The 9,333-nt window shown below is 35.4% G+C and overlaps 2 long non-coding RNA genes across 2 annotated transcripts; both read right to left on the minus strand.

Annotated features, from left to right (window-relative positions):
• Positions 1–1,487: 1,487 nt before the first annotated feature.
• LOC112722244 (uncharacterized) lies at positions 1,488–5,190 on the minus strand. The gene is made up of 3 exons (XR_003162544.3): positions 4,126–5,190; positions 3,867–4,039; positions 1,488–1,681 (listed from the first exon to the last, which is right to left on the minus strand). It is a non-coding gene; the product is annotated as an uncharacterized lncRNA (long non-coding RNA).
• Positions 5,191–5,865: 675 nt separating this feature from the next.
• LOC112722245 (uncharacterized) lies at positions 5,866–9,049 on the minus strand. The gene is made up of 3 exons (XR_003812304.2): positions 8,481–9,049; positions 8,222–8,394; positions 5,866–6,059 (listed from the first exon to the last, which is right to left on the minus strand). It is a non-coding gene; the product is annotated as an uncharacterized lncRNA (long non-coding RNA).
• Positions 9,050–9,333: the final 284 nt, after the last annotated feature.

Raw genomic sequence — 9,333 nt, forward strand, 5'->3', positions numbered from 1 at the left:
ACAGCAATCCAAACAAGAAGCACCTGTTGATGTGTAAGTTTTACTGCTTATATAAATACCGATAATATTTACTGCTTATACATGGTTTAATTATGATTCAGTTGAAACCAGAAATTAATTCAATGTGTTGTTGTCTTTGGACTCTCTTCTGTTTCTTATAGCTGCCCTCCAGAACACAAAAAGCAGGATGTTACGGTGTCACTTACGAGTTATATTATTGAAGAGTTTTTCAAAGATGAAGATGTCTATAAAATTTCTGATGAAGAAGAATAGCAACAATCCCAAGAACCTCCGGTAGCATGAAAATCAGAACAAAAAACTCTAATCTTGTCATCATTTCATAGATATTTTACTTGCTTTTTTTTAATATCATTTCGGTTCACTATAAGTTTGGATTTTGGTTCACTATTTATTTAAATTTCGGTTCACTACAATAATTAAATATTATTTTTGTTTAATATCTTTGTTAAATATTTATCATCTTGCAATGCTACTCAACCTAGGAAAAGGGAAGATGAAAGGGCTTCCTTTAACCTTGAGATAAGTCCACCAGCATCTCAACCAAGTAAGCCCTCTCAATTGAATGTTTCACAGCTTGAAATCTTGAAAGAGGCGGTGGTAGATGCTGGAGTGACAGCAGCATTAAACTTTGCTGAAGCAACAACTTCAGAACTAACCTTACCAGCTTCTGAAGTTTACAAAACCCCGGAGAAAAAGAAAAAAAAATCATAAATGAGTTGATTGAAAAGTTTTATCGATGGATGACACATGTGAAAAAGACAAAAGATGGTAGCAATGAATATGATCCAATATTTGTCTTGAAACACGAGGAATTTTACGAGGGATTAAGAGAATATTTCATGTCTCTAATGCTCAAAGAACAAGTGCATGCCATGGTAAATCCTTTGCCATTTGCGTTAACGTTAATGATTTTTCTAAACAATCCTATATAGTATATCTCATAAATTTTCATCCTGTAGGTGGTTTGTATATACAGCATGATTCTCAACGAAATAAAAGTTCGACGGTATCAAGAACTAATATACATTGTGCCGCTGGATATTGTGGTAAGCTAAATTTCTTATTCACTGCTAATTGCTGTTCGGTAGAGTGGGAATATTAATATTGATTCACCTCATTGTTATGTGTTTTGTTGAGTTCTTTTGCATAAATAAAAATTTTCTCATGATAATTGAATGTTTTTCAAGTATTATTCAGCACATGAATTGTTTTCAGTTCGGTGCATGAATTGTGTTGGGTTCAGTGCAAATGTGATTTAACTGATATTCTTTTTGCAGAATTTTATGTTGGGGACATGTAACACCTTAACTTCTAGCACGTCATGATCGTACTAAGAGTAAGGCGTTACGACTCTATTTTCCTTTTATTAGCTATTTAATATTGAGCCTCTACACGTTAACTGGTCGATAGTTTTTAAGAAAAACGAAATTCCTTTTAGTTTGGTATATACTTCAAACTCAACTATGTCAGATAAACATATACTCACATAATTAAGATTAATACATAATAATTATTCATACAAGACTTAAATACAAACCTATCCCTCTGTAAAAATACAACACTTTACAACATCAAGGGCGAGGGAAATAAATCCAAAAGCAACTAGCCAAACAAGCCTTCTATGTCCGTAGCTCTTGAACTAGCCATCCTGTCTGTACCTCTGAAAAGATTTTTTAAAAACTTTGGGGTGAGAACAAAGCCACACGTTCTCAGTAGGGAACGTGAACGCCGCAATATATAGAGTAAACACAAATAGCTAATTCATATCATAAAAACAATTTCACTTAAAACAGTTTTAAATTCCTTTCTTTAAATCTCGTTACGTAAATAAAATCCCAGTCACATTAACAATTCTTTATCCATAAACAACTTTCCTAAATACATTATTAAGACCACAACTCAAGTAAAATATCCATCAAACACACAAGAAAATCACCAAAATAACAGCACAGTCACAAATAAACAAAATAAAGCAAACGCAATCAAATGTAAATGCGCAAACAAGATGATGCATGCCTGTTCCTAGCGCAGACCATGAGCTCATGCGTCGGTTGTCTACCCGCAACCCGACGTTACTCGGAGTGAACCCCGAATATGGTCCCTTTACTGTGTCAATTAGACACATTGGCATCACGGTTATCCGTGTCAATTAGGCCTCATTATAATAACAGTTCAATGTGTATCACAGTAAGAAACAGTGCTATCAATTAGGCGAACATTCTCGCATTAGCAATCTCAGGCTATCCATTAGGCGGGCACTTTCGCATTAGCAGTTTGGCACAAGGCCCATTCAATATACACTTTTCATAATTTACTTATTCATTTCAATTATCTCTTTCAAACATGGTTTCTCATTTACTTTCTCTTTATCATGCCTCTGCATCACCAATACTGTAAAACATACCTCCGCATCACCGCCTAACTATACATACCTCCGCACCACCGTCTAATTATACATACCTCCGCATCACCCATTAACCTTAAACATTCTTGGAGACAACTTACACATTTACATTTAACTAAGTTCCTGAACTTTTATAGGAATTCAGACATAATCTCCTCTAAAATAGCACTAAAACCACCCTTACGGGTTCCCTCAGCTTTAACAACGTTCAAACTTTCCTCAACAATTTACTAGGTAAACATTCTTAATTGGTCATTATACTCTCTTTAATCCCTTTAGTTATTGTAAAAACACGGGTTTAGAAAATAAAACTTGGTTCTGGGGCATTCCTACCATAATTGAAATTTGTACAAATCTTTCAAAAATTCTACTATCATTGCAGAAAAAACAGCAGCGAGTAGTAAATTTCTTAAATTCACTAAAAATCCAATTCTCACCCATTGCCTTTCAAAATTCATGTACTTAAAAACAACTCTTTCAGATTTCTAGAAAACTAAATTTTAGACTATTACCATGTCACATGTAAAAGTTATGAGGTTACGAACACAGCCCTGCCTTATACAAATCTGTTTTCAAAATCCAACAAGCAACTCACACTTTTTGCAACATATCTAATTGGTTAAAAAGAGTTTTGACACGAAATTTAAACTGAATATTTTAGACACATAAAGCTTGAAACTGCCGTTAGTTTCAGCCCAAATACTCATCAGAATTATAAATTAAGTGAATTGGAAGTTGGTGCTTCTGCAGTAAAGAAACAGAATTTTCTGCTGAAACCATCAATCTTCAAAAATTCATTTCTCCCAATCCACTAATCAATTAATTCTGAAATTTTTACGAGATATTAAGAACACATTAAAGTTTCATAGAAAAATAATTTCATCTAAAATTATGATCTGAAATGCTCCCAGAAATTCGTTCATTCTGCTGCCAATTATGCAGAAATTGCAGAAATTCTGCATAATGCACTTCCAACAACCTCTCATGCCAAATCTTATATTCAAGCATAGGATTCATCTAAAACCACATTTCTAACTTTCTTTTGACTAACCAAAGTTGTCCAAGAACTCTTAATTCAATATATTACAATTTCATATCATAGGTGCAACGTAACCATATTATCACAGCATCCATTCTTCAGCATCTCATCTATAACAACATATCAAGTTCTGATTCATCAAATGAATTTCCAGCAATCATAGCAACACTCCATACACAAAATCAACGTCAACAAGTACTAACAGCAAGTATAAATTTAAAATATACAACATCGTCAATAATTACTACATTAAATCATTAAACCAATCACCAACTACAACCATGATTCAACTCAATTCCAACAATTATTCACGCAAAGCAACCATAAACCATTTGCAGTTACTCATTTAATTTTAATGGTATTCATAACTTAAAACATTTATTTTTAAAACAAATCCCCTACCTCAATTAACCGAAACTCCAAGAAATCCATAACCGCGACAATTTCCCTTTTTTTTTTCTTCCTATCTCGCAGCAGCAGTAACCTCACACAGAACCAGCAACAACTACAACAGTCCCAAAACAGCATCGACACCAACACTAGTTGTAGCAGATATTAGAAGCAAAGTGGCGGAGCTAAAATAAGAATACATGTGACTATGATCAGAACAAGAACATGACAGAGGGATAAGTTTGAAGCAGAACAAGAATGAGAGGGTTACAATTTCAGAAAGAGAGGATTCGAAAGCAGAACAGCAACTCTGGGGTTCTTCTCCAGCATCAAGGGCGACGTTTGGTTCACCACCATCAGTGGCACACGACCCGACGGCGGACTACGCCCGCGGTCACGGCGGCAGCGGCAGCAACAATGGCTGCGACAACAGCTCCTCTGGCGCATTTGCTTCCTCTCCCTCCGCGAATGGTGACGGCAAGGCACGAACGGCGGCGACCCTTCCTTCGTGACATGACAGTGATGGGACGAGCTCGACGTGGACGGTGCGACGAAGAGTTGAACGGCGGCGGTACCCAGCCGCCAACGCCACGCCCTTCTCCTTCTCTTCTTCCTCGCGGTTCCCTCACTCTCTGGATCTCCATCTCTCATTTCTCTTCCTCTGATTTCTCTTCTTTTCTTTTCCATTTTGTTTGCTGAAGTTGTATTGTGTGTAGAGGTTGGCGGTGGTAAGTGAGTCATGAGGGAGTGTGAGCGTGGCTAATAGAAGAATGCACAGGTGGTAGGGGTTATACGTGTAGGTGAATTGGGTAATAGGGTTAGGGTTTAAATTTGGGGATTAGGGTTTTGGGTATGAAATTGGGGATTTTGGGTAATTAATAATTTTAATAAAATTAAAAAATAATATAGTAATTGAAAACTAATTCCAAATCCATTAATAATATCCACAAAATTATCATTTAATCATCATCTACAAATTATTTTCAACTCAATATTCTAATTCAATATTTGGAGATAATCAAATTAATTTTCTTTAAATTATAAAATAGAGTTAAAAATCTAATTATTCAAATTGAAGCATATAAAATCCTCATTGTTTTTAAATCACTAAAGCTTTAAATCAATAATTAAAAGTACTCAATTAATACAAAAATTTCTGAAAATATGCTTTTGAATAAATAAAATAAATCATAAATAATTTATTATTTAATTTTCAAAATCTGGGTCTTACATCCTACCCCACTTATAAAAATTTTCGTCCTCGAAAATTGATATAAGATAGAAAAGATTTGCATCAACTTCACTTTCAAAAATATAAAAAAAAAAGAAACAAAAAAGTCTAGCACGTTCAGTTTTGTTCAAATGTGAAAGAAATCATATCTTATGAATGATAAGATATGGTCAGAAGTAATTCAAAGCACTTCTTAAGAGGGAAGTTCGAAACAAAGAATTTCACTGCAAACAATCAAGGAAGAGTTGACATCAAACCACGTTGGCACAAATAAGAATTATATGTTGAAACGAAGTAACCCCTAAAACTTAACTTCTAACGTTTCCAAACCCCGTGATTTACGTCTACTTATTACTTCTATTTCGTCTATGATAACCCGTTAGTACCCTCATATACATAAATCATTAGTATTAAGTTGGCCAGACTTAATACCATGAGGTATGCAATGGTAGGCTAACAGCGTTAATCAACAGACAGTCATGCATATCAAATCTAAATTCTTGTTATCAGAACAAGTCACTAAGCATGACAGACACTCAGAGTATGCAATGAAGCATAGTCAGTCCAATCCCAAGGCTCTAACGGGAACGAACTGCTCTGATACCATAATGTAACACCTTAACTTCTAGCACGTCATGATCGTACTAAGAGTAAGGCGTTACGACTCTATTTTCCTTTTATTAGCTATTTAATATTGAGCCTCTACACGTTAACTGGTCGATAGTTTTTAAGAAAAACGAAATTCCTTTTAGTTTGGTATATTCTTCAAACTCAACTATGTCAGATAAACATATACTCACATAATTAAGATTAATACATAATAATTATTCATACAAGACTTAAATACAAACCTATCCCTCTGTAAAAATACAACACTTTATAACATCAAGGGCAAGGGAAATAAATCCAAAAGCAACTAGCCAAACAAGCCTTCTATGTCCGTAGCTCTTGAACTAGCCATCCTGTCTGTACCTCTGAAAAGGTTTTTTAAAAACTTTGGGGTGAGAACAAACCCACACGTTCTCAGTAGGGAACGTGAACGCCGCAATATATAAAGTAAACACAAATAGCTAATTCATATCATAAAAACAATTTCACTTAAAACAGTTTTAAATTCCTTTCTTTAAATCTCGTTACTTAAATAAAATCCCAGTCACATTAACAATTCCTTATCCATAAACAACTTTCCTAAATACATTATTAAGACCACAACTCAAGTAAAATCACCAAAACAACATCACAGTCACAAATAAACAAAATAAAGCAAACGCAATCAAATGTAAATGCGCAAACAAGATGATGCATGCCTGTTCCTAGCGCAGGCCATGAGCTCATGCGTCGGTTGTCTACCCGCAACCCGACGTTACTCGGAGTGAACCCCGAATATGGTCCCTTTACTGTGTCAATTCTCTACCTTGGCATCACGGTTATCCGTGTCAATTAGGCCTCATTATAATAACAGTTCAATGTGTATCACAGTAAGAAACAGTGCTATCAATTAGGCGAACATTCCCGCATTAGCAATCTTAGGCTATCCATTAGGCGGGCACTTTCGCATTAGCAGTTTGGCACAAGGCCCATTCAACATACACTTTTCATAATATACTTATTCATTTCAATTATCTCTTTCAAACATGGTTTCTCATTTACTTTCTCTTTATCATGCCTCTGCATCACCAATACTGTAAAACATACCTCCGCATCACCGCCTAACTATACATACCTCCGCACCACCGTCTAATTATACATACCTCCGCATCACCCATTAACCTTAAACATTCTTGGAGACAACTTACACATTTACATTTAACTAAGTTCCTGAACTTTTATAGGAATTCAGACATAATCTCCTCTAAAATAGCACTAAAACCACCCTTACGGGTTCCCTCAGCTTTAACAACGTTCAAACTTTCCTCAACAATTTACTAGGTAAACATTCTTAATTGGTCATTATACTCTCTTTAATCCCTTTAGTTATTGTAAAAACACGGGTTTAGAAAATAAAACTTGGTTCTGGGGCATTCCTACCATAATTGAAATTTGTACAAATCTTTCAAAAATTCTACTATCATTGCAGAAAAAACAGCAGCGAGTAGTAAATTTGTTAAATTCACTGAAAATCCAATTCTCACCCAGTGCCTTTCAAAATTCATGTACTTAAAAACAACTCTTTCAGCTTTCTAGAAAACTAAATTTTAGACTATTACCATGTCACATGTAAAAGTTATGAGGTTACAAACACAGCCCTGCCTTATACAAATCTGTTTTCAAAATCCAACAAGCAACTCACACTTTTTGCAACATATCTAATTGGTTAAAAAGAGTTTTGACACGAAATTTAAACTGAATATTTTAGACACATAAAGCTTGAAACTGCCGTTGGTTTCAGCCCAAATACTCATCAGAATTATAAATTAAGTGAATTGGAAGTTGGTGCTTCTGTAGTAAAGAAACAGAATTTTCTGCTGAAACCATCAATCTTCAAAAATTCATTTCTCCCAATCCACTTATCAATTAATTCTGAAATTTTTACGAGATATTAAGAACACATTAAAGTTTCATAGAAAAATAATTTCATCTAAAATTATGATCTGGAATGCTCCCAGAAATTCGTTCATTCTGCTGCCAATTATGCAGAAATTGCAGAAATTCTGCATAATGCACTTCCAACAACCTCTCATGCCAAATCTTATATTCAAGCATAGGATTCATCTAAAACCACATTTCTAACTTTCTTTTGACTAACCAAAGTTGTCCAAGAACTCTTAATTCAATATATTACAATTTCATATCATAGGTGCAACGTAACCATATTATCACAGCATCCATTCTTCAGCATCTCATCTATAACAACATATCAAGTTCTGATTCATCAAATGAATTTCCAGCAACCATAGCAACACTCCATACACAAAATCAACGTCAACAAGTACTAACAGCAAGTATAAATTTAAAATACACAACATCGTCAATAATTACTACATTAAATCATTAAACCAATCACCAACTACATCCATGATTCAACTCAATTCCAACAATTATTCACGCAAAGCAACCATAAACCATTTGCAGTTACTCATTTAATTTTAATGGTATTCATAACTTAAAACATTTATTTTTAAAACAAATCCCCTACCTCAATTAACCGAAACTCCAAGAAATCCATAACCGCGACAATTTCCCTTTTTTTTTTCTTCCTATCTCGCAGCAGCAGTAACCTCACACAGAACCAGCAACAACTACAACAGTCCCAAAACAGCATCGACACCAACACTAGTTGTAGCAGATATTAGAAGCAAAGTGGCGGAGCTAAAATAAGAATACATGTGACTATGATCAGAACAAGAACATGACAGAGGGATAAGTTTGAAGCAGAACAAGAATGAGAGGGTTACAATTTCAGAAAGAGAGGATTCGAAAGCAGAACAGCAACTCTGGGGTTCTTCTCCAGCATCAAGGGCGACGTTTGGTTCACCACCATCAGTGGCACACGACCCGACGGCGGACTACGCCCGCGGTCACGGCGGCAGCGGCAGCAACAATGGCTGCGACAACAGCTCCTCTGGCGCATTTGCTTCCTCTCCCTCCGCGAATGGTGACGGCAAGGCACGAACGGCGGCGACCCTTCCTTCGTGACATGACAGTGATGGGACGAGCTCGACGTGGACGGTGCGACGAAGAGTTGAACGGCGGCGGTACCCAGCCGCCAACGCCACGCCCTTCTCCTTCTCTTCTTCCTCGCGGTTCCCTCACTCTCTGGATCTCCATCTCTCATTTCTCTTCCTCTGATTTCTCTTCTTTTCTTTTCCATTTTGTTTGCTGAAGTTGTATTGTGTGTAGAGGTTGGCGGTGGTAAGTGAGTCATGAGGGAGTGTGAGCGTGGCTAATAGAAGAATGCACAGGTGGTAGGGGTTATACGTGTAGGTGAATTGGGTAATAGGGTTAGGGTTTAAATTTGGGGATTAGGGTTTTAGGTATGAAATTGGGGATTTTAGGTAATTAATAATTTTAATAAAATTAAAGAATAATATAGTAATTGAAAACTAATTCCAAATCCATTAATAATATCCACAAAATTATCATTTAATCATCATCTACAAATTATTTTCAACTCAATATTCTAATTCAATATTTGGAGATAATCAACTTAATTTTCTTTAAATTATAAAATAGAGTTAAAAATCTAATTATTCAAATTGAAGCATATAAAATTCTCATTATTTTTAAATCACTAAAGCTTTAAATCAA

This window comes from Arachis hypogaea, chromosome 11 (genome assembly GCF_003086295.3).
Source record: "Arachis hypogaea cultivar Tifrunner chromosome 11, arahy.Tifrunner.gnm2.J5K5, whole genome shotgun sequence".
Taxonomy (NCBI): domain Eukaryota; kingdom Viridiplantae; phylum Streptophyta; class Magnoliopsida; order Fabales; family Fabaceae; genus Arachis; species Arachis hypogaea.